Below are 3881 nucleotides of genomic sequence, written 5' to 3'. Positions count from 1 at the left end.
TCTCTCTCTCTCTCTCTCTCTCTCTCTCTCTCTCTCTCCCTTTTTTTTGGGGGGGTGGGGGGGTTTGAGGCAGGGTTTCTCTATAGACCTGGCTGTCCTGGTACTCACTTTGTAGACCAGGCTGGCCTCGAACTCAGAAATCCACCTGCCTCTGCCTCCCAAGGGATTAAAGGCATGCACCACCACACCCAGCCTTCCTTCTCATTAATGTTAAATTTTAACTCCTGTTTAGGTGTGGTGGCCCAACCTTGACCTCTCAGGCTGACCCAGAGGGTTTCACAGGAAAACAGTCTCCTAAAATACGCCTGATGCCAGGTGTGGCATACACCTTTGATCCCACCACTCAGCAAGCAGAGGCAGGCAGATCTCTGTAAACGTGGGACCAGTGTGGTCTACAGAGCCAAATCCGAATAGGGCCACTACAGAGAGCCTCCCCAACCAAGCCTGGCGTGGTGGCCAGCATCAGTAGTCCAGCAGTTAGGCTGAGGCATGGTGGATTTTCATGAGTTTAGTAAGGCTACCCTGGTTTTCAGAGTGAGAACCTGTCTCAAAAACAAATAAAAAACAACGCTGGGGTGGGATGACTGAACAAGTAAAAGCCCTTGGTACTGCTCTGTTCCCACCCAGCAACCTGCCCACAGCATTCTAACTAGTTAGAGGAACTAGTACCTGAAAGGGCTCTAGCAGGCCCAAGAATGGCAACTACGTACAGCTCATTTCCCACGGTCCTAAACTGGTCACCAGGGTCTGTTTCCTTATTTGGCCACTTCTCTCCCTGAGGCTGACCACCAAGGGCCAGCTATCAAAGCATTGAAGTCCAGCCATCAACACTCCACCTTTGATTATCATAATTAACATGTTCAATCAAAATTAACCAACTCTTTCCCTTTATAAACTGCCATTTGCCTATAGCCACTCTTCTATCCAGAGGCAAATTTTTTGTCTCTTAGAGCATATAAGTCCCCCAACCCCTTGTTCTTTTTTCCTTCTTCCTCTCTCATGTCTTTTGTTCCTCTGAGGCAAATAACTCTCCTTTGTGCTGAGAACTTGGCCTTGGGGTGTATTGTGCTGATATTGGTCCTTTTAGTACCCCCTTTCTGTCCCTGACACCAGGCATGCACAGAAAATAAAAACAAAAATATCAGAACTGGAGAGATGAAAGAGGGCCCAAGTTCAGGTCCCAGCACTTCTGTCACAGATGGCAGGATCTGAAATTGTCTTTTAGGTTTCCAGGGGAACCTGCACGCAAGTGCAAACCCCATCAAAAACATATATAAATCTTTTTTTGTTTTGTTTTGTCTTGTTTTTTAAAGCTACTTTCTTTTTTTTTTTTTAAAGACGTATTTATTATTATACATAAGTACAATGTAGCTGACTTCAGATGCACCAGAAGAGGGTGTCAGATCTTATTACAGGTGGTTGTGAGCTACCATGTGGTTGCTGGAATTTGAACTCAGGACCTTTGGAAGAGCAGTCAATGCTCTTAGCTGCTGAGCCATCTCTCCAGCCCTTTTGTTTTTTTAAGATTTATTTATTTTATGTATATGAGTACACTGTAGCTGTACAGATGGTTGTGAACCTTCATGTGGTTGTTGGGAATTGAATCTTAGGACCTCTGCTCTCTCCAGTCAGCCCCGCTCACTCAGGTCAACTCCATTCCACTCACTCAGTTTCTGCTCACTTCAGCCCAAAGGTTTATTTGCTATTTATTATACATAAGTACACTGTAGCTGTTTTCTGACACACCAGAAAAGGTCATCAGCGGGAGGCAGAGGCAGACGGATTTCTGAGTTCGAGACCAGCCTGGTCTACAAAGTGAGTTCCAGGACAGCCAGGGCTATACAGAGAAAAAAGAAAAAAAGAAAAGAAAAAAGAAAGGGGCATCAGATCTCATTACAGATGGTTGTGAGCCACCAGGTGGTTGCTGATATTTGAACTCAGGACCTTTGGAAGAGCAGTCAGTGCTCTAACCCGGTGAGCCATCTTGCCAGCCCTGTTTGGTTTTTTGTTTTTTGTTTTGATTTTTGGTTTTGGTTTTTGTTTTTGTTTTTGTTTTTTGAGACAGGGTTTCTCTGTGTGGCTCTGACTTCCCTGGAACTCACTTTGTAGATCACACTGGCCTCAAACTCTGGGATCCGCCTGCCTCTGCTTTTCTGAGTGCTGGGATTAAAGGTGTGCCACTATTGCCCTACAAGACTGTAGAGGGTATTCAAGTTTAAAATTAACTGGACTAGGTACATGCCTTTAGTCCCAGCACTTGAGAGGCAGAGGCTCTCCAAGTTCCAGGCTAGACCAGTCTACAGAGTTTCTTGGTAAGACACAAATTTAAATTGTGTGGGTCGTTTTTTTGTTTTGTTTGGTTTTGGTTTTGGTTTTTTTTGGGGGGGGGGTTGTTTTTTGGTTTTTCGAGACAGGGTTTCTCTGTGTAGCCTTGGCTGTCCTGGAACTCACTCTGTAGACCAGGCTGGCCTCGAACTCAGAAATACGCCTGCCTCTGCCTCCCAAGTGCTGGGATTAAAGGCATGTGCCACCATGCCCAGCTCCTGTATGTGTTCTTAACTGCACATTCACAAGCTGTCCATTTCATTCTTAGCTTCTCCTTACACTGTAACCTCAATCTTATTATTCATTTGTTTTGTTTTATTTTTTCTGGGCCTTGAACTAAAGTACCAATACTGGGATCACAGCCTATCATGTTTATTCCACATGGTGGAAAAAGAGAACTGACTCCTGAAAGTCGCCCTTCTGACTGCCACCCACGTGCCTCCACATGTGCACCCCTCACCCTGAAACACACAAAATGGACAAAAGGAAAAGAAATATATTAGACAAAGTAGCACATCCCTGGGCTACCCTGAGCAACAATAGGGATACCTTGTCCCAACAACCTCAAATGATGAGGATGACACAGGCCTTAGTGTAGAAAGGATCCCTACAACTTTCTCTTTTTTTTTTTTTTTTTTTTTTTTTTTTTTTTTTTTTTTTTTTGAGACAGGGTTTCTCTGTAGCCCTGGCTGTCCTGGAACTCACTTTGTAGACCAGGCTAACCTCGAATTTAGAAATCTGCCTGCCTCTGCCTCCCGAGTGCTGGGATTAAAGGTGTGCACCAGAGTGAGTTCCAGGACAGCCAGGGCTATACAGAGAAACCCTATCTTGAAAAAACAAACAAAGTATTTATTTATTTATTTAACCCACCATAGAATATGACCTAAAATACTTTTTACTATCAGGTAAATCTTTTTTTTTTTTTTTTTTTTTTTTTAAATTCTTGATATAGGCCAGAACTCACAATTCTGCCTTCTCTCAAATGCTGGGATTTCAGACACATGCTAACATGCCTGGCAGACAACTTTATTCTGTTGTTTGACTATAAAAAAAATTTCATGTGACCATCATCTTAGGCAACCTGAATCTATTCCTGGGCCAACTATGACTCACTTGCTTTAGGGTAAAAACTGTTTTGTGTCAACTTATGAGATCTACCTTCACACAAAAATATCTTTCACACAACTGTTTGTTGAATGTAGTTTTAAGGGCCAGGTGGTAGGTAGCAGCACACACATTTAATCCCAGCATTCAGGAAGCAGAGACAGGCGGATCTCTACATGTTACAAGGTCAGCCCGGTCTACTAATCAAGTTTCAGGACAATCTAAGTTACACAGAGAAACCCTGTCTCAAAAAAATAAAAAGTATAAGCCGGGCGTGGTGGTGCACGCCTTTAATTCCAGCACTCGGGAGGCAGAGGCAGGCAGATTTCTGAGTTCGAGGCCAGCCTGGTCTAGAGAGTGAGTTCCAGGACAGCCAGGGCTACACAGAGAAACCCTGTCTCGAAAAATTAATTAATTTTAAAAATATATGTTTATGGGGGGCTGCAATGTGC

Source organism: Mus pahari, chromosome 18 (assembly GCF_900095145.1).
Source record: "Mus pahari chromosome 18, PAHARI_EIJ_v1.1, whole genome shotgun sequence".
Lineage (NCBI taxonomy): Eukaryota > Metazoa > Chordata > Mammalia > Rodentia > Muridae > Mus > Mus pahari.
Note: the sequence above shows the minus strand (reverse complement) of the source record.